This window comes from Pseudophryne corroboree, chromosome 1 (genome assembly GCF_028390025.1).
Source record: "Pseudophryne corroboree isolate aPseCor3 chromosome 1, aPseCor3.hap2, whole genome shotgun sequence".
In the NCBI taxonomy this organism is placed as follows: Eukaryota; Metazoa; Chordata; class Amphibia; order Anura; family Myobatrachidae; genus Pseudophryne; species Pseudophryne corroboree.
The window spans coordinates 113,386,459-113,408,833 of record NC_086444.1 but is presented as its reverse complement, the minus strand read 5'-3'; the positions used below and the strand labels follow the sequence as shown (position 1 = coordinate 113,408,833).

The 22,375-nt window shown below is 42.2% G+C and overlaps 1 pseudogene; it reads left to right on the top strand.

The window, feature by feature from the left end:
• Nucleotides 1-2,741: 2,741 nt before the first annotated feature.
• LOC134961742 (5S ribosomal RNA) lies at nucleotides 2,742-2,860 on the top strand (annotated as a pseudogene).
• The last annotated feature ends 19,515 nt before the right edge of the window (nucleotides 2,861-22,375 follow it).

Genomic DNA, 22,375 nt, shown 5'->3' with positions numbered 1-22,375 from the left:
CTACCTATCCTCCCCTGATTTATCACCATCTGTATTGGTCCATGTCACTGAATGCCTGTCTGCCATTTCATCTTGGATATCATCTCGCCACCCCAAACTCAACATTTCCAAAACAGAATGAATTATTTTCCCGCCAGCCAAGAGTCGTTACCAAAAAAAAAAAAAATCAGTTACCCAAGGCGCAAACACACTTGTGCAGCCACTTGAGGATGAGAGGGCCACTAAACCCCTAATGAATACAATATAACAAAGAAAATACTCAAGCACAGGTGCTCAGTGCAGTTTCATGTAAAATAATAATACTTAATGTCCATAAATGTCTAGACAAGAGGGTCCAGGTTCAATATGTCTCCTCCTGTAGTGATACAGATGAATCTTCCACTCCACCAATTATCTCATGACGATATGAAATAAAACGTAATAAAACACATCATGGTGTAGTATGTCCCATATAATTCATATCAGGCTGAAACAAATCCACTAAAATCAGATGGCGTACCCCACTCACAATCAATGAAAGCGATCTCCACACATAAAGGTATCTTTATTTGTACACACATGGATATTGATGAATAAAGATGCGTACCATACTTACTGATATCTAAGCATGGATCCTCACGTGGCGGTTTCTTTAAAAGCTGATCCAATAAAGTCACCTTTCTTATCCAAATAAGATGCAGGAAAGTAAAATATTACTTTTATTGACTAAAAAATATATACATATGGGCAGTGTAAATGCACAGCTATAGATCTCAAGAGAGGAATTGGGTCACTGGTATGGCCGTCGGCCGAAAACGGCACTGACAGCAGAATGTAAAACACAAATCCAGCCTCAAGAGAAGTGTCTGACAAAAAACACCTGCCTGCACCCTTCCAACGCGTTTCTCCCTGTTACTAGGGCTATTTCAAGGAACAAGAGTGCAACTGAATCACGATTATTTAAATGAAAATACCGGAAATGTATGTAAATTAGCAATTAGATTAAAACTGACGGGTTGCTATGGCAACGCGTTTCCACGTGTGCCCATAATTCCATGCTTTTCCAATTGGACTTCCTGTGCACTTAATGGGCACTCGATCTCCCGTCTCCGGAGAAACTTCTGCCCTTAGATGACGTACTTCCTGTCCGCGTCATTTTAGTGACGATCATGTGAACAAGCTCCTCCCAGCGAAACGTGCGTCACTTCCGGTCCGGCACCCGACTTCCGGGACCTCCGCAACGGGGCTCCGACGGGCGGACTCCTTTCCGGCACCACAGCAAGTATAGCACCGCTCTCTGCAGCGGGCATCAGCTCCCTGGTCAGGCCATATCCCCGTGCACACAGTGCAGGTACAGGGGAGAGGCTTCATCCACTCTGTGCATATTGCACAGACACAACTGTTTCCTTAGCAACAAGCTTGCTGGGAACAATATCTGCCTGACGGTTTCCTTGGTTACTATACACACTTGGTATTTACCTAGTGCAGGGAAACTTTTCACTAGCTGTTTATCCATTTATTTATTTATTTATTAATTCCTTGGTTATTGCATATGCACACAGGGCATTTACCCAGCACAGGGAACCTTACATCAGCTGCCATTTGGTGCATTGATAAAATTAATTAATAAATTATATATATATTTTTTTTTTCTAAATATCAGTACTACCAACACAGTCAGGCGTTATTCGACCACAAGTATTTTGGCTGCAGGAGAGCTTTGCTTAATAATACTACCTTAAGTGTCTATTTATAGATAATCTGTCTTTATCAATTGAGATAATTATTTAAATACAATTGTATCCCTTTCAAACTGACAGACAGCTGCTTTTTGAGGTGCTGGATCCTATGTGAATTAATTCTCTTATGTTGGTATAAGGGTCAGCATTTCCGCAAACAAATCATTACTGTGATAATTAGTTAAAAACTACAGTACTTGTTTGCAACAGATAGACAGCTGCCCATGCAGCTGATTTATTGTATTCCATGTGAATTTCTATATTGCCATATCAATCAATAATCTGTCTTCATTAATTGAGATAATTATTTAAATACAATTGTATCTTTTTCAAACTGACAGACAACTGCATTTGAGGTGCTGGATCCTTTGTTAATTAATTCCTTTATGTTGGTATATGGGTCAGCATTTCTGTTAACAAATCATCATTGTGATAATTAGTGGAAAACTACAGTACCTGTTTGCAACAGCTGCCCATGCAGCTGATTTATTGTATTCCATGTGAATTTACATATTGCCATATCAATCAGCATTCTTGCAATATATTTGGCTACTCACTATTGCGACGATTAGTTATATATAACTGTATATTGCTTCTCAACAGATAGACAAACTGCCATGGCAGCTTGGGTGCTGGAATTTATATGAATTTGCATGTCTCAACATACGGTATTATTGCAATATATTTTTGTTATCTTTCCAGAACTAATTTTTCAGTTAATCATTGTTATATCACCCACTCAGGGTTTATTAATTGTGGTATATTTTGCATGTGCTCCTACCACAATTCTTATATGGGTGATCTCCCAGGGGAGGGAAATTAACCATTCCGTCCCCTTTTGAGACCGTTTTTTTGTTTTTGTTTTTCTTTTCTTTTCATTCATGTATCATTTTTCATTTTTTTGTCTCTCTTTAAAGTTACCTAGGGGCGACTAATTGGCCATTGATTACGCAATTCTTTGGACCATCCCTTGTTTTGCTCAAGCAATAGCTATTCCCCTTGCTGACAGGTATCTACTTGACTTTCTACAGTCACACCATGCTGGACATGCCCGATCTCGTCTGATCTTGGAAGCCAAGCAGCATTGGGCCTGGTCAGTACCAGAAAGGGAGACCTTCTGGGAATACTGGGTACTGTAGCACTAAGGAACATACCTTCCGCTGATCAGCAAATTCCATTGCAAGTAAATTTTGCAGTGCATTTACCCCAGCTTACTAACCCAACAGGAGTCCGGATTCGGATAAGCCGGTTTTCTTTTATCTCTCTTATGAGTATACAAGTGTATATCACATCATAAGCTTATAGAGATAATAAGAATTTCATATTTTCGCTCGTGACTAACGTCAAACATTAATACTCGCTCTTAATTCAGTGGGTGGACAGATAAACTTTCTGCCACCCACTCTATATCAAGTGAGTGACATTTCACCCTATCGTCATTTAATACTTGTTTTAACCAATATTGCTGATTCACAGCAATATTTTTATTATCCTTTCGTCTGCAAAAAATTTAAAGTTAAGTTTTATTATACATTGTACTAAATGTACACCTTTACCAATCAGTCAATTTAAACAAAGTGTGCCCCATAGAGACATATCAAACAGCCCTTTTTTTGCTTCTCTGCAAAACAACCCCCCTATAGTTTACTCTGATCCATTGTCCGGGAGCACCACCAACCCTGCTCTACTTGAAAAGCCGTATAGGCGAAATCGGTAGCTTTATGTTGGTCATTATTCTTGTTATATACGGTATATAAAAATTGTATGACAATCATTATACAATCTTGTCCAGTGCAGATCTAAAAAAAAAACCACCCTTTGTATTCAGGAAAGACGAAAGGAGGTAGATTCTTTGGATGCTCAGATTAATTCTCTTGAACCTATCCTTGTACCTTTTAAAGATTTGGAGGAATATAAGGGTATGGAGGATATTATCATAAATAGAATTAAGAAAAATGAGAGAGACATCATACAGCGTAAGACAAAAAAATTAGCACGTGATAAGAACTTTGTAGAGCCCATTAACGAGCCCATTAGGGATAAACAGAATCCTGAACATATCAGGTCTATATCTAGACCATCAGCGCCAATAGTCACACCGGTAGCCATAAAAAAATGGAAGAAAAAGAAGGATAGAGTGACTCAAATTAATAGGCGTAATTTTATCCCTTATGGAAAGAATGATCACCAAGGAAATAGGGACTACCGTGCCAATTATGGGGAGAATAATCCATCGAGGTCCAGATATCAACGTCAGAGGCAGGATGGTTTCATCAAGAGGGGTAAATTATATAATTACACCCACCCATCAGAGAATGAATGGAGAAGAGGTGTTGATAATCCTAAATGACATCGTCAGGATGAAACACATTTCACCCCATTAAGGACAAAAAATAGGTATGATGTATTAACAGAACAAACAAATTCAAGAGATTTTTTAGGCAACAGAGGAGACAATTGGAGAAACCGCTGGTAAATCAAGGCCCTTTGTCTCATAAACATGTATACATCAAAACTAGACGTGGGAATAGAGGAGGAAAGCGCAAAAGAGAACGTAAATCCAAAAATAAGAAGGTGAACAATACCCACTCACAAAAATCTGATGTGGATATTCAAATCACCAAGATCTTTAATTTAAGTGATCATGTTTTAGATGAGGATGAGTCCTCGGTATTACAAAAGGGTCTGAAATTCTGCCCATCCAATGATATAAATTTTTTTAATCTTTACATTGATATTCAAAAGTTTGTGCGCAAATTGTCTTTGAAAAAATTATTTGCAGCCAAAGATAATCAATCCACTCAGACAGTGAGTGAAACTCCTTTTAAGAAACCTTCACACTTTAACCCCAGTCATGTAAAAGGTTGCTTTGTTGATACATTTCACAAGATAGTTGTCACAACTGAGGGTTTTGGCTGACAGGAGAAAGCCTCATTTGTAGGGGCTGAGAGGAACTTAAACCGGGGAGGTTTAATCAGACCCCTGGACATGTAAGTGTTAAAAAGAAACCCGAAGGTGTGACCATGACAACCAGGTAAAAGTCAAAATAAAAGTTTATTAACAGACTCCGTGTAAACAGACAGCATTCAAGGTTAATAATGGCAGTAATAAATAATATGATTCCTGGAGCACTCTGACCATGAAATGGTTACACAGGACACTGGTAGGTAAGAACAGCTGTTACAGTCGTTAGATGGAATAACCTTACCAGGCCTGGCTGTAGTAGTGAAGATATCCAAGGAACATGCCAGTAGATGGAACAGATGAAGTTGGTAACTTGAATCAGCTGTTGTAATTGCTGGATGGAACCAGCCAGGTGGTAAGACACGGAGTGGATGCGGAATGGAATCAGCCAGATGATAAAGTCACTGAATGAATGCTGGGTGGAACCAGCCAGGTGATGAAACACGGAGTGAATATAGTAAGATGCTAGGGAGCGTGGAAACAGAGGAATTGAAGGATGATTACCGGTGGTAGTGGATACTGCTGGAAGCAGATGAAATAGCTGGAAGCTGGAAACTGGATCAGCCACGGAGGACTGCAGAGTCAGGCTGCACCGCAGGATGGTAGGCAGGTGCGGGTCTCTTTAGTGGATGCTGGAGACAGGAGCTGGAACCTGGAGACACAACCACAGGAGAGAGACTGGAACAAGGTATGACAAACAAAGCACTGACCATTTGCTGGCCCAGGCACAGGATACTTATACCTGCAGCAATGCAGGTATTGGCTGGGCAATTATGCAGATTTCCAGGCAGTGGATTGGAGGAACTGAAACATGTGATTGAATCCAACATGGCTGCGCCCATGTTAGAACTTGGAGGGAAAACTGGTTTAGGAAACCATGTGGAAACATAACTACAATGGCGGCGCCGGCCGCAGAGGACAGGAGACACCAAACTGAGAAATGTATGCTGATACTCGTGGATGACAACGGAGGCCGCGGCAGGCATGGAACACCACACTGACAACCTGCACCTATAACACAGGAGCGGCGGCGGAGGCCGCGGAGGACGGGAGACACCATGCAGGATTCAAACATGGCGCCGCTGTGACAGCATCTCAGCGTGACAGGAGGGATGTGCAGTATGTGGACACAGATGAGATCCAGCCTTGGAACGCTGAGCGAGCCTCATGAGACATCTGAAAGGCAGGTAATGGCGTCCAGATACCCGGATCGTGACAATAGTAAATGAGGAAATGAATGCCTTGCAAGGCAATCTGCCTGCCCATAGACATAATTTAACTAAGAATGAGCGGGCAGCTCTGGAGAGACTCAATAAAAATGAGTTGATTATTATAAAACCCGCCGACAAGGGGGGTGGGGTTGTTATAATGAGTAGGACTTTTTACGTGAAAGTAGCAATGCGCCAATTAAAAGATGGTGTGACCTATAGAAGGTTAAGAGCTGACCCCTCTGTGAGGATCTTAAACGGTTTAAGAGAGTTAGTCAAAGAATATTCCAAGAATGGTACTTTAGAGAAAACAACATCAGAATTTCTGATTAATGAAGAATATACGGTCCAGGTGTTATACCTGTTGCCAAAGGTGCATAAGGATGAACACCATCCCCTGGGACGTCCTATAGTAGCGGGGACTAATTCCATTACGGCTAATTTATCTCATTTCATTGACTCCCAGCTTCAGCCTTCTGTTTTGAAGGGTCGCTCGCACCTGAAGGATACGAGGGATGTTTTGAATAAACTAAAAGAGGTTAAATGGGAAAGTGATATGTGGCTAGTCACTGGGGATGTCACATCCCTTTATACTATTATTAAACACACTGATGGCTTAGAAGCAATAAAACAGACTCTGGTCACTGTCGATATGCAGAATAATCTCTGCGATTTCATTATTAAGGGAATTGCTTTTATTTTACATAATAATTATTTCAATTTTGATGGGGAGTACTATAACCAGGAGGTCGGTACCGCCATGGGGACCAGGTTTGCCCCCAGCTATGCTAATTTGTTTATGTCGAGATGGGAGGATACTTCTGTCTGGGATGGACATGGCTGGGGGTCGAACATGGTGGCCTGGTGGCGGTACATAGACGACGTCCTTTTCATTTGGAAGGGGGATTTTAGTACTCTGCAGAATTTTTGTGTTTATCTAAATACCAACACTCTAGGAATTAATCTGACCTTTAACCACAGTAATGTTGAAGTTAATTTTCTAGACCTAAAAATATACATTGTGGGGAGTACAATTTAATCCACGGTGTATATCAAACCGACAGATTCATACACCTATATCAGTACACAAAGTAATCATTTACCGCAGTGGCTGAAAAATATTCCAGAGGGGCAATTTACTCGTCTTAGACAAAATTGTTCTGATAATGACAATTATAATAAAGAAGCACAGGTTTTGAAAAAGAAATTTATCCAAAAAGGTTATAAACCTCATTGTTTACAAAAATCTTTGGATAAAATTGCTGAGCACTGAAGCAAGGAAATTGCAGGTGGTGCCACAAATCCAGAATATAGCTTTTATTACTCAATACAATGGTTATCACAAACAAATTGAAAAAGTGTTTCATAATAACTGGTATCTTCTTAAAACGGATCCCGTTTTGGCACCAATTTTATCCGAAAAACCCATATTTATATATAAAAGGGCACATAACCTTAAAGAAAAACTTACCACCAGTGCATATGTTGATAAACCCATAGGAGGTGTGGTGAGGAATCAAGGTTTCCACAGGTGCGGTGATTGCTGTATGTGCAAGAGCAGCCCCTCAAAAACAAGAAAACTAAACTCCTTCGAATGGAATGGGAAGGAGTACAGAATCCGACAATTTATTACCTGCAATAGCAAATATGCTGTTTATGGTATACAGTGTTCCTGTAAAAAACTGTACATAGGTAAGACCAGCAGAACGTTAAAAATCCGCTGGGCGGAGCATATACGCAACATACGCAAGGGGTTGGTTACCCATCCTTTCTCACTTAATTTCAAAGAGATTCATAATTGCTCTACTGACCATATTGTGTCTTTTTGGGGGATTGAGTTGACCAAAGACCAATGGCGGAATAATAATAGGGACAATAGATTAGCTAGGAGTGAAACGAAGTGGATTTTTAATTTACACACTTTGGTGCCATAGGTTTGAATCATAAATTTGAATTGAGATGGTTTTTATAAATGTTGGATGAATTTTTTTATTTTACACAACTGCAGCCTCAAATTGATTGTGTTATTTTATATATATATTATTAGGATGGTTTGCTATAGTGATTACATGCCAACCAATTGGAATTGCCAAGTAATGATTATTATCACTAAAGGTTTATAGTGAAATATGGGCCGGCTGGGATCCTAGAAGGAAACTAGTGATGCATGTTTCCATCAGTTGCCATGGAGACGCAACACGTTTATGCGGCGGCCCGTCGGTATAACCTTAATGTTTATCACGGAGGTCTGTTCAGTTGCCGTGGAGACGCGGCGTCATAACCAGGAGGGTCGTCTACCCGGTTCCCATGGAGACGCGGCCGAGTACCAATTAGGCCCGTCTGCGTCATTTTAGTGACGCGGACAGGAAGTACGTCATCTAAGGGCGGAAGTTTCTCCGGAGACGGGAGATCGAGTGCCCATTAAGTGCACAGGAAGTCCAATTGAAAAGCATGGAATTATGGGCACACGTGGAAACGCGTTGCCATAGCAACCCGTCAGTTTTAATCTAATTGCTAATTTACATACATTTCCGGTATTTTCATTTAAATAATCATGATTCAGTTGCACTCTTGTTCCTTGAAAAAGCCCTAGTAACAGGGAGAAACGCGTTGGAAGGGTGCAGGCAGGTGTTTTTTGTCAGACACTTCTCTTGAGGCTGGATTTGTGTTTTACATTCTGCTGTCAGTGCCGTTTTCGGCCGACGGCCATACCAGTGATCCAATTCCTCTCTTGAGATCTATAGCTGTGCATTTACACTGCCCATATGTATATATTTTTTAGTCAATAAAAGTAATATTTTACTTTCCTGCATCTTATTTGGATAAGAAAGGTGACTTTATTGGATCAGCTTTTAAAGAAACCGCCACGTGAGGATCCATGCTTAGATATCAGTAAGTATGGTACGCATCTTTATTCATCAATATCCATGTGTGTACAGATAAAGATACCTTTATGTGTGGAGATCGCTTTCATTGATTGTGAGTGGGGTACGCCATCTGCTTTTAGTGGATTTGTTTCAGCCTGATATGAATTATATGGGACATACTACACCATGATGTGTTTTATTATGTTTTATTTCATATCGTCATGAGATAATTGGTGGAGTGGAAGATTCATCTGTATCACTACAGGAGGAGACATATTGTACCAGGACCCTCTTGTCTAGACATTTATGGCCATTAAGTATTATTATTTTACATGAAACTGCACTGAGCACCTGTGCTTGAGTATTTTCTTTGTTAAAGAGTAGTTACCAACCTGATATCTCCATAACTGTTGACAATGTGACTATCCACCCTACCCCACAAACTCACTGCCTAGGAGTCATCCTTAACTCTGAACTGCCCTTTGTTCCACACATTCAATCTGTCTCTAAATCATGTTACATTCATCTAAGAAACATATCCAAAATAAGCCCTTATCTTACACAAGACACAGCAAAAACTCTAATTCATGCTCTCATTATCTCCCGCATTGATTATTGCAATAGTCTCCAGACTGGTCTCCCCAAGAAAAGACTCACCACTACAATCCATTTTGAATGCAGCCACAATGCTAATCTTCCTAGCAAGGTGTTCTTTATCTGCTGATCCGCTCTGTCAATCCCTCCATTGGTTGCCCATATTCTACCGTATTCAATATAAAATACTTCTACTCTCATATAAAGCTATTAACCAAACTACACCAACATATATTTCTTTGCTTGTCTCAAAATATCTCCCAACTCGACCTCTCCGCTCTGCACAAGATCTGCATCTCTCATCTGTACGGATTATTCGCTCCCATTCACAATTGCAGGACTTTCTTCGGGCAGCACCCACCCTATGGAAAGCCCTCCCACGCACAATAAGATTATCCTTTAGTCTCCAAACCTTCAAGCGTTCCCTGAAAACTCGCCTATTCAGGGGAGCCTATCAAATTCCTGAACCAGCCACATAACTTTCAGAAGCGTTCATATCTAATTACATCCCATCAGGACTGTCTTTGCAAACTGGTGCCTGATATGCTATAGATCAGAGGTAGCAAACCCTGGTCCTCGAGAGCTACCAACAGTTAACGTTTTCCAGGTCTCCTCACAGAATCACAGGTTAAGTAATTAGCTCTACCTGTGGATCTTTTAAAATGTGTCAGTGAGTAATGACAGCACCTGTGCACCTGCTAGGTGAGCTAGAAAATGTGAACTGTTGGTAGCTCTCAAGGACCAGGGTTGGCTACTGCTATAGATAGAGCCTATAGATTGTAAGCTTGCGAGCAGGGTCTTCCTACCTCTATGTCTGTCTGTTATTACCCAGTTTCTATTATCACTGTTGATTCCAATTGTAAAGCGCAACGGAATATGCTGCGCTATATAAGAAACTGTATATAAATAAATAATATTAGAGTTGTCACTTCTGCCCCATGTATTACTGTGGAGATGTGTGCTATATGACAGGGGCTATTGGCACTGCTATCTTTAAGATAGATGGTCCATATGCCACCTAATGTATGAAAGGTCGGTAGCACTGACCGTTATGACAAGTGCAGCTTTTGATTTCTCCAGGTGGATAGACACAGCAAAGCAGCACTAGGCTGAGGACAAGCATCCAAGATGTTCATACATCTCTTCGTTACTGCTTCCTGCTTCACCTCGCTAAAGATACATGCAGGTATAATACATCTACCCTAAAGTGCCAGCCAACCAGCCCCTACCTGCCATGTCACAGGCTGTGTTATAAAAATGACAGTTAGGAACTGGATGGCTGGTACTTTATCTCCATCCACTTTATCTCTCTACAGGGCTTAGTACATAGATTATTGCTATATCCTATAGTTGTAGAGCAGTAGTCACCAGTGGAATGTGAATTAGAGTTTGTCCTTATACAGGTTTGGATTTTTATTCAGGATAACAGCACAATGTAATGCAGCGTAAACAGTGTCACACTAATGGGGCATATTTATTAAACAATTGCAGGTCATCCACCCAAAACATTCTCAGTTGGGGTACTCTCAAATATAAAAGATCCCTGTGATTTAATAAGGAGCGATCGCAGCAGATATCTCCATAATCTTTAAGGCCCGTACACACTGGTCGATGTATCGGCCGTTCTCTTGAACGGCCGATACATCGCGGGACCGTCGGCCAGTGTGTACGGGCGATACGTCTGTGAACTCCGTCGTTCACAGACGTATCGCGTCGGCCGCGCAGCACAGCCGACAGCCAATATATCTAACGATATATTGGCCCGTCGCTGTGTGTGTACGGGGCGGTCGTCCGACCGCCCGTACACATGCTGCGGCGGCCGGCGGTGATTGACAGGTGAACTGGGCGGGCGCGAGCGCCCGCCCGCCCAGTTCATGACGTCAGTCCCCCGACAGATCGGGCAGTGTGTATGCACAGCACACTGCCCGATCCGTACACAGATATATCTGCAGATCAATTGATCTGCAGATATATCTAATAGTGTGTACCCACCTTTAGTGTCATACTTTCAGACTTGGGTTCCACGCATCTATATCCACATTTACTGTACCTAGCAAGTTTTTATTCATCCCTTTCCGTATACTTCTGCTGTATGCTACCAACACTGTGTACAGACAGGTGAGTACTTTTCTTTTATATTTTACCCTGAACATATACTAGTCCAGTTCAATTCGGCATCAATCCCAATATGTATAACCAACTCTTTGCATACAGTTGAATGAAAAAAGACTGAAATAATATGATCTGGGCTTATGTATAAATGGTGACATAGGATCTTCACATAGTACCCACAAAGGGTCTCATACAATTTTATATGTTAATACAGTAAGGACTAAATCATATCTGCTTAATATCATTTAAATAAAAGTGAGGAATTTACAATGCAACATGGATCAATGAAATAGCCAAGAGTTTGTGTATTATTACTCCATGTGAAATCACACTTTCTAGCAGCAGCGAGAATGGACAACATATCATATTTATTGGGTGACATTGCAAAAGCTCACATGCTCAAAAGATTTAATGATGTAGAAGGTGAAAGGGGACTTAAGGGAAACACTAAAACTTGGTTTACATAAATAACAAAAATTTAAATGTAATAATGGAACCTAATTTGGAAAATGGTTAGTTAAAGACAGGATCAAGGGTTACCGGCTCAGGATCATGGTAAACTACCCTGGCCAAGGTCAGAATTTGATGTAATTGAGGTGACATGAAAATTGTCAAGAACAGGAGATGACATCACCTTAATAATTGCATCTATGAAGGAGCACAGATAACCTTGGAAAGAAGTACTTTGTATAAGGGGAAGATAGACACTATCTGGATACATATATATATATTAGAGATGAGCGGGTTCAGTTCCCTGAGAACCGAACCCCCCTGAACTTCAATACCTGGCCCCGGACCTGAGTCAGGCTTGGGTTTTCCCACTTGACTCGGAAACCAGAACGAGGCAAAACATCATCAACTCACTGTCGGATTCTCGCAAGGTTTGGATTTCATATAAGGAGCCGCGCGTCACCGCCATTTTCACTCTGGCATTGGAGAGTGTAGCGAGAGGACGTGTCTCTGTCCTCAGTGTCCTGCATCAGTTCACTGGTAGTGTTTTGTGCTGCATCAGTCCAGTCACAGTGGTGGTGTCCTCTGCTGCCATATGTCCAGTGCTGCTGTATAAGTCCAGTCCAGTGGTGCTGTGTTGTGCTGCATCAGTCCAGTGGTGGTGTCTTGTGCTGCATCAATCCAGTAACAGTGGTGGTGTCCTCTGCTGCCATATGTCCAGTGCTGCTGTATAAGTCCAGTCCAGTGGTGCTGTGTTGTGCTGCTTCAGTACAGTGGTGGTGTATTGTGCTCCATCAGTCCAGTCACAGTGGTGGTGTCCTCTGCTGCCATATGTCCAGTGCTACTGTATAAGTCCAGTCCATTGCAGTGGTGCTGTGCTATACTGCATCAGTCCAGTGGTGGTGTCCCTGTGCTGTCGTATAAATCCAGTGATCCTGTAGTATATGTCCAGTGGTACTGCCATATAATTCCAGTGGTACTGGTGTATAAATCCAGTCCAGTGATACTGCCGTATATGTCCAGTGATACTGCCGTATATGTCCAGTGGTACTGGCGTATAATTCCAGTGGTACTGGCGTATAAATCCAGTCCATTGATACTACCATATATATCCAGTGGTACTGCCATATAATTCCAGTGATACTGCCGTATATGTCCAGTGGTCATGCCGTATAAATCCAGTGGTACTGGCGTATAAATCCAGTACAGTGATACTGCCGTATATGTCCAGTGGTATTGCCGTATAAATCCAGTGGTACTGCCGTATATGTACAGTGGTATTGCCGTATAAATCCAGTGATACTGCCGTATATGTCCAGTGGTAATGCCGTATAAATCCAGTGGTACTGCCGTATAAATTCAGTGGTACTGTCATATAAATCCAGTCCAGTGATACAGCCGTATATGTCCAGTGGTACTACCGTATAATTCCAATGATACTGCCTTATATGTCCAGTGGTACTGCCGTACATGTCCAGTGGTATTGGTGTATAAATCCAGTCCAGTGATACAGCCATATATGTCCAGTGATAATGCCGTATATGTCCAGCGGTACGTCCATATAAATCCAGCAATATTACCGTATATGTCCAATGATACTGCCGTAAATGTCCACTGGTACTGCCGTATAAATCCAGTGGAACTGGCGTATAAATCCAGTCCAGTTATACTGCCGTATATGTCCACTGGTACTGCCGTATAATTCCAGTGATACTGCCGTATAATTCCACTGATATTGCCGTATAATTCCAGTGGTACTGGCGTATAAATCTAGTGATACTGCCGTATAAATCCAGTCCAGTGATGCTGTGTTGTGCTGCATCAGTACAGTGGTGGTGTATTGTGCTGCATCAGTCCAGTCACAGTGGTGGTGTCCTCTGCTGCCATATGTCCAGTGCTACTGTATAATTCCAGTCCATTGCAGTGGTGCTGAGTTATCCTGCATCAATCCAGTGGTGGTGTCCCTGTGCTGCCGTATAAATCCAGTGATCCTGCCGTATATGTCCAGTGGTACTGCCATATAATTCCAGTGGTACTGGCATATAAATCCAGTCCAGTGATACTGCCGTATATGTCCAGTGATACTGCCGTATATGTCCAGTGGTACTACCGTATAATTCCAGTGGTACTGCCGTATAATTCCAGTGATACTGCCATATAATTCCAGTGGTACTGGCATATAATTCCAGTGGTACTGGCATATAAATACAGTCCAGTGATACTGCCATATATGTCCAGTGGTACTGCCGTATAATTCCAGTGGTACTGCCATATAATTCCAGTGATACTGCAGTATAATTCCAGTGGTACTGGCGTATAATTCCAGTGGTACTGGCGTATAAATCCAGTACATTATACTGCCATATATATCCAGGGGTACTGCCATATAATTCCAGTGATACTGCTGTATATGTCCAGTGGTCATGGCGTATAAATCCAGTGATACTGCCGTATATGTCCAGTGGAAATGCCGTATAAATCCAGTGGTACTGCCGTATAAATTCAATGGTACTGTCATATAAATCCTGTCCAGTGATACAGCCGTATATGTCCAGTGGTACTACCGTATAATTCCAGTGATACTGCCGGATATGTCCAGTGGTACACCGTATATGTCCAGTGATACTGGTGTATAAATCCAGTCCAGTGATACAGCCGTATATGTCCAGTGATACTGCCGAATATGTCCAGCGGTACGTCCGTATAAATCCAGCAATATTGCCGTATATGTCCACTGGTACTGCCGTATAAATCCAGTGGAACTGGCGTATAAATCAAGTCCAGTGATACTGCCGTATATGTCGACTGGTACTGCCGTATAATTCCAGTAATACTGCCGTATAATTCCAGTGATACTGCCGTATAATTCCAGTGATACTGCTGTATAATTCCAGCGATACTGCTGTATAAATCCAGTGGTACTGGCATATAAATCTAGTGATACTGCCGTATAAATCCAGTCCAGTGGTACTGCCGTATAATTCCAGTGAAACTGCTGTATAATTCCAGTGATACTGCCGTTTAATTCCAGTGGTACCGGCGTTTAAGTCTAGTGATACTGCCGTATATAAATCCAGTCCAGTGGTACTGCCATTTAAGTCCAGTGCGACTACAGTATAAATCCAGTGCTACTGCCGTTTAATTCCAGTGATACTGCCATATATTTCCAGTGATACTGTCATATAATTCCAGTGCTGTGTTGTGCTGCATCAGTACAGTGGTGGTGTATTGTGCTGCATCAGTCCAGTCACAGTGGTGGTGTCCTCTGCTGCCATATGTCCAGTGCTACTGTATAAATCCAGTCCATTGCAGTGGTGCTGAGTTTTCCTGCATCAGTCCAGTGGCGGTGTCCCTGTGCTGCCATATAAATCCAGTGATCCTGCCGTATATGTCCAGTGGTACTGCCATATAATTCCAGTGGTACTGGCGTATAAATCCAGTCCAGTGATACTGCCGTATATGTCCAGTGATACTGCCGTATATGTCCAGTGGTACTACCGTATAATTCCAGTGGTACTGCCGTATATGTCCAGTGGTACTGCCATATAATTCCAGTGGTACTGGCGTATAAATCCAGTCCAGTGATACTGCCGTATATGTCCAGTGATACTGCCGTATATGTCCAGTGGTACTGGCGTATAATTCCAGTGGTACTGGCGTATAAATCCAGTCCATTGATACTGCCATATATATCTAGTGGTACTGCCATATAATTCCAGTGATACTGCCGTATATGTCCAGTGGTCATGCCGTATAAATCCAGTGGTACTGGCGTATAAATCCAGTACAGTGATACTGCCGTATATGTCCAGTGGTATTGCCGTATAAATCCAGTGATACTGCTGTATATGTCCAGTGGTAATGCCGTATAAATCCAGTGGTACTGCTGTATAAATTCAATGGTACTGTCATATAAATCCAGTCCAGTGATACAGCCGTATATGTCCAGTGGTACTACCGTATAATTCCAATGATACTGCCTTATATGTCCAGTGGTACTGCCGTACATGTCCAGTGGTACTGGTGTATAAATCCAGTCCAGTGATACAGCCATATATGTCCAGTGATAATGCCGTATATGTCCAGCGGTACGTCCATATAAATCCAGCAATATTACCGTATATGTCCAATGATACTGCCGTAAATGTCCACTGGTAAAGCCGTATAAATCCAGTGGAACTGGCGTATAAATCCAGTCCAGTGATACTGCCGTATATGTCCACTGGTACTGCCGTATAATTCCAGTGATACTGCCGTATAATTCCACTGATATTGCCGTATAATTCCAGTGGTACTGCCGTATAAATCTAGTGATTCTGCCGTATAAATCCAGTCCAGTGATGCTGTGTTGTGCTGCATAAGTACAGTGGTGGTGTATTGTGCTGCATCAGTCCAGTCACAGTGGTGGTGTCCTCTGCTGCCACATGTCCAGTGCTACTGTATAACTCCAGTCCATTGCAGTGGTGCTGAGTTATCCTGCCTCAGTCCAGTGGTGGTGTCCCTGTGCTGCCGTATAAATCCAGTGATCCTGCCGTATATGTCCAGTGGTACTGCCATATAATTCCAGTGGTACTGGCATATAAATCCAGTCCAGTGATACTGCCGTATATGTCCAGTGATACTGCCGTATATATGTCCAGTGGTACTACCGTATAATTCCAGTGGTACTGCCGTATAATTCCAGTGATACTGCCATATAATTCCAGTGGTACTGGCATATAATTCCAGTGGTACTGGCATATAAATACAGTCCAGTGATACTGCCATATATGTCCAGTAGTACTGCCGTATAATTCCAGTGGTACTGCCACATAATTCCAGTGATACTGCCGTATAATTCCAGTGGTACTGGCGTATAATTCCAGTGGTACTGGCGTATAAATCCAGTACATTGATACTGCCATATATATCCAGGGGTACTGCCATATAATTCCAGTGATACTGCTGTATATGTCCAGTGGTCATGGCGTATAAATCCAGTGATACTGCCGTATATGTCCAGTGGAAATGCCGTATATATCCAGTGGTACTGCCGTATAAATTCACTGGTACTGTCATATAAATCCAGTCCAGTGATACAGCCGTATATGTCCAGTGGTACTACCGTATAATTCCAGTGATACTGCCGGATATGTCCAGTGGTACACCGTATATGTCCAGTGATATTGGTGTATAAATCCAGTCCAGTGATACAGCCGTATATGTCCAGTGATACTGCCGAATATGTCCAGCGGTACGTCCATATAAATCCAGCAATATTGCCGTATATGTCCAATGATACTGCCGTATATGTCCACTGGTACTGCCGTATAAATCCAGTGATACTGCCGTATATGTCCAGTGGTAATGCTGTATAAATCCAGTGGTACTGCCATATAAATTCAATGGTACTGTCATATAAATCCAGTCCAGTGATACAGCCGTATATGTCCAGTGGTACTGCCGTATAATTCCAGTGATACTGCCGTATAAATCCAGTGGTACTGCCTTATAAATTCAATGGTACTGTCATATAAATCCAGTCCAGTAATACAGCCGTATATGTCCAGTGGTACTGCCATATAATTCCAGTGATACTGCCGTATATATCCAGTGGTACTGCCGTATATGTCCAGCAATATTGCCGTATATGTCCAATGATACTGCCGTATATGTCCACTGGTACTGCCGTATAAATCCATGGAACTGGCGTATAAATCAAGTCCAGTGATCCTGCCGTATATGTCCACTGGTACTGCCGTATAATTCCAGTGATACTGCCGTATAATTCCTGTGATACTGCCGTATAATTCCAGTGATACTGCTGTATAATTCCAGTGGTACGGGCGAATAAATCTGGTGATACTGCCGTATAAATCCAGTCCAGTGGTACTGCTGTATAATTCCAGTGATACTGCTGTATAATTCCAGTGGTACTGGCATATAAATCCAGTGATACTGCCGTATAAATCCAGTCCAGTGGTACTGCCATATAAGTGCAGGGGTACTGACGTATAATTCCAGTGATACTGCCGTATAATTCCTGTGATACTGCTGTATAATCCCAGTGGTACTGGCATATAAATCCAGTGATATTGACATATAAATCCAGTCCAGTGGTACTGCAGTATAAATCCAGAGGTACTGCCCTATAATTCCAGTGATACTGCTGTATAATTCCAGTGATACTGACGTTTAATTCCAGTGGTACTGGCGTTTAAGTCTAGTGATACTGCCGTATAAATCCAGTCCAGTGGTACTGCCATATAAATCCAGTGTGACTACAGTATAAATCCAGTGCTACTGCCATATAATTCCAGTGATACTGCCATATATTTCCAGTGATACTGTAATATAATTCCAGTGCTGTGTTGTGCTGCATCAGTACAGTGGTGGTGTATTGTGCTGCATCAGTCCAGTCACAGTGGTGGTGTCCTCTGCTGCCATATGACCAGTGCTACTGTATAAATCCAGTCCATTGCAGTGGTGCTGAGTTATCCTGCATCAGTCCAGTGGTGGTGTCCCTGTGCTGCCGTATAAATCCAGTGATCCTGCCGTATATGTCCAGTGGTACTGCCATATAATTCCAGTGGTACTGGCGTATAAATCCAGTCCAGTGATACTGTCGTATATGTCCAGTGATACTGCCGTATATGTCCAGTGGTACTACTGTATAATTCCAGTGGTACTGCCGTATAATTCCAGTGATACTGCCATATAATTCCAGTGGTACTGGCATATAATTCCAGTGGTACTGGCATATAAACACAGTCCAGTGATACTGCCATATATGTCCAGTGGTACTGCCGTATAATTCCAGTGGTACTGCCATATAATTCCAGTGATACTGCCGTATAATTCCAGTGGTACTGGCGTATAATTCCAGTGGTACTGGCGTATAAATCCAGTCCATTGATACTGCCATATATATCCAGGGGTACTGCCATATAATTCCAGTGATACTGCCGTATATGTCCAGTGGTCATACCGTATAAATCCAGTGGTACTGGCGTATAAATCCAGTACAGTGATACTGCCGTATATGTCCAGTGGTATTGCCGTATAAATCCAGTGATACTGCCGTATATGTCCAGTGGTAATGCCGTATAAATCCAGTGGTACTGCCGTATAAATTCACTGGTACTGTCATATAAATCCAGTCCAGTGATACTGCCATATATGTCCAGTGGTTCTGCCGTATAATTCCAGTGATACTGTCGTATATGTCCAGTGGTACTGCCGTATATGTCCAGTGATACTGGTGTATAAATCCAGTCCAGTGATACAGCCGTATATGTCCAGCGGTACGTCCGTATAAATCCAGCAATATTGCCGTATATGTCCAATGACACTGCCGTACATGTCCACTGGTAATGCCGTATAAATCCAGTGGAACTGGCGTATAAATCAAGTCCAGTGATACTGCCGTATATGTCCACTGGTACTGCCGTATAATTCCAGTGATACTGCCGTATAATTCCAGTGATACTGCCGTATATTTCCAGTGATACTGCCGTATAATTCCAGTGGTACTGGCGTATAAATCTAGTGATACTGCCGTATAAATCCAGTCCAGTGGAACTGCCGTATAATTCCAGTGATACTGCCGTATAATTCTAGTGGTACTGGCATATAAATCCAGTGATACTGCCGTATAAATCCAGTCCAGTTGCACTGCCATATAAATAAAGGGGTACTGTCGTATAATTCCAGTGATACTGCCGTATAATTCCTGTGATACTGCTGTATAATCCCAGTGGTACTGGCGTATAAATCCAGTGATAATGACATATAAATCCAGTCCAGTGGTACTGCAGTATAAGTCCAGAGGTACTGCCGTATAATTCCTGTGATACTGCCGTTTAATTCCAGTGGTACCGGCGTTTAAATCTAGTGATACTGCCGTATATAAATCCAGTCCAGTGGTACTGCCATTTAAGTCCAGTGTGCTACTGCCGTTTAATTCCAGTGATACTGCCATATATTTCTAGTGATACTGTCATATAATTCCAGTGCTGTGTTGTGCTGCATCAGTACAGTGGTGGTGTATTGTGCTGCATCAGTCCAGTCACAGTGGTGGTGTCCTCTGCTGCCATATGTCCAGTGCTACTGTATAAATCCAGTCCATTGCAGTGGTGCTGAGTTTTCCTGCATCAGTCCAGTGGCGGTGTCCCTGTGCTGCCATATAAATCCAGTGATCCTGCCGTATATGTCCAGTGGTACTGCCATATAATTCCAGTGGTACTGGCGTATAAATCCAGTCCAGTGATACTGCCGTATATGTCCAGTGATACTGCCGTATATGTCCAGTGGTACTACCGTATAATTCCAGTGGTACTGCCGTATAATTCCAGTGGTACTGGCATATAATTCCAGTGGTACTGGCATATAAATACAGTCCAGTGATACTGCCATATATGTCCAGTGGTACTGTCGTATAATTCCAGTGGTACTGCCATATAATTCCAGTTATATTGCCGTATAATTCCAGTGGTACTGCCATATAATTCCAGTGATACTGCCGTATATGTCCAGTGGTCATGCCGTATAAATCCAGTGGTACTGACGTATAAATCCAGTACAGTGATACTGCCGTATATGTCCAGTGGTATTGCCGTATAAATCCAGTGATACTGCCGTACATGTCCAGTGGTAATGCCGTATATGTCCAGTGGTACTGGTGTATAAAACCAGTCCAGTGATACAGCCGTATATGTCCAGTGTTACTGCCATATATGTCCAGCGGTACGTCTGTATAAATCCAGCAATATTGCCGTATATGTCCAATGATACTGCCGTATATGTCCACTGGTACTGCCGTATAAATCCAGTGGAACTGGCGTATAAATCCAGTCCAGTGGTACTGCCGTTTATGTCCACTGGTACTGCCGTAAAATTCCAGTGATACTGCCGTATAATTCCAGTGATACTGCCGTATAATTCCTGTGATACTGCTGTATAATCCCAGTGGTACTGGCATATAAATCCAGTGATAATGACATATAAATCCAGTCCAGTGGTACTGCAGTATAAATCCAGAGGTACTGCCGTATAATTCCAGTGATACTGCTGTATAATTCCAGTGATACTGCCGTTTAATTCCAGTAGTACCGGCGTTTAAATCTAGTGATACTGCCGTATAAATCCAGTCCAGTGGTACTGCCATTTAAATCCAGTGTGACTACAGTATAAATCCAGTGCTACTGCCATATAATTCCAGTGATACTGCCATATATTTCCAGTGATACTGTCATATAATTCCAGTGATACTGCTGTATAGTTCCAGTGATACTGTCATATAATTCCAGTGGTACTGCCGTATAAATCCAGTTCAGTGGTGCTGCAATATAAATTCAGTGGTGCTGTATTTAATCCAAATAATTTTCACAGGGTTTGCCCTGTGTGGTGTAGAGGTATGCTCTCCTGTACCGCATATTGTTATATAACTCCAGAAAAATAATGGAGAACAAAAATTTGGAGGATAAAATAGGGAAATATCAAGAAGCACTTCCTCCTAGTGCTGAAGCTGCTGCCACTAGTAATGACATAGATGATGAAATGCCATCAATGTTGTCTGTCAAGGCCGATGTCCAATGTGATAGTAGAGGGCATGTAAAATCCAAAAAGCCAAAGTTCAGCAAAAAGACCCCAAAAAAGAAATTTAAATGGTCTGAGGAGAAACATAAACTTGCCAATATGCCATTTATGACACAGAGTGGCAAGGAATGGCTAAGACCCTGGCCTATGTTCATGATTAGTGGTTCAGCTTCACATGATGATGGAAGCCCTCATCCTCCTGCTGGAAAAATGATAAGAGTTAAGCTGGCAGTTGCAATGTCTGACATTCCCAACACTGGATGGGAAGAGGTGGCTCATTCAACCATTTGCATGCCCTCTGCAAGTGCTAGAAGTAGCACCCACAGTCCAGTTTCTGATATTCAAATTGAAGATGTCACTGTTGATGTACACCAGGATGAGGATATGGGTGTTGTTGGCGCTGAGGAGGAAGTTGACGATGAGGATTCTGATGGTGATGTGGTTTGTTTAAGACACCTGTTGTCCATAGGATGAATAAGCCCATTGTGATGCCCAGGCAAAATACAAAAAAGCCACCTCTTCGGTGAGGAATGATTTCTCCACAAATCCGGACAACAGGTGTCAAGCCGTGTGTTGCTTCTGTCAATCAGTAATAAGCAGGGGTAAGGACGTTAACCACCTAGGAACATCCTCCCTTATACGTCACCTGCTGCACATTCATCAGAAGTGAGTGTAAAGTTGTGAAACTTTGGGTAAGAGCGTAAGCAGTCCACTGACACCTAAATCTCTTCTTCCTCTTGTTCCCAAGCTCCTGCAAACCACACAACCAACTCCCTCAATGTCAATTTCCTCCTCAGTCAGGAACATCAGTAGTCCTGAAGATAATGTGACTGGCAAGACTGAGGAGTCCTCTCCTAATTCGGATTCCTCCGGAGGATCCTTGAGC